Source organism: Cyprinodon variegatus, unplaced genomic scaffold (assembly GCF_000732505.1).
Source record: "Cyprinodon variegatus isolate N-32 unplaced genomic scaffold, C_variegatus-1.0 Scaffold323, whole genome shotgun sequence".
NCBI lineage: Eukaryota > Metazoa > Chordata > Actinopteri > Cyprinodontiformes > Cyprinodontidae > Cyprinodon > Cyprinodon variegatus.
In genome coordinates this window covers 354,632-355,137 of record NW_015150776.1, presented here as the reverse complement: position 1 = coordinate 355,137, position 506 = coordinate 354,632, and positions in this window count along the sequence as shown.

Here is a 506-nt window from a genome sequence, read left to right as displayed (position 1 = left end):
TAATTCAGTGATATAAGTAAAATAATATGCAATATTAGTTTAGGCCAGTTTTTGCAACTAAATGGTTCAGCAAGGATTTAATCAAAATATTCTTGCTTTGATCCTCTAGCACTACATAGAAGAAGATCATGTCAGATGAGACCAAAACCTAAACGTTTTGGACTTCATGCAAAATAACCTACATAGGCCAAAATACCTTGTCCCCTTCCTAAAACATGGTGTCATGCTGCGGGATTGTTTTGCTCCAACAAATACAATAAGGCTGCTCAGAGTTGAAAGGTGGTTGGACGGCGTTCCTGGCAAAGACACAGTTTGCCCATGATGTCCCCAAAACATGTTTCTATTTGAATAAAGATTAAACTTATTTAGATGCTTTGTACCACTATGAAGGTAGCTCTTCACTGTCTTTATATGTCATTCCATTCTAGTATTGCTGGCTGTCTTACCATGCTTGACAGTATGTACAGTTTTCTACTTTAAAATCAGGACAGGTAGACTTAAGTTAT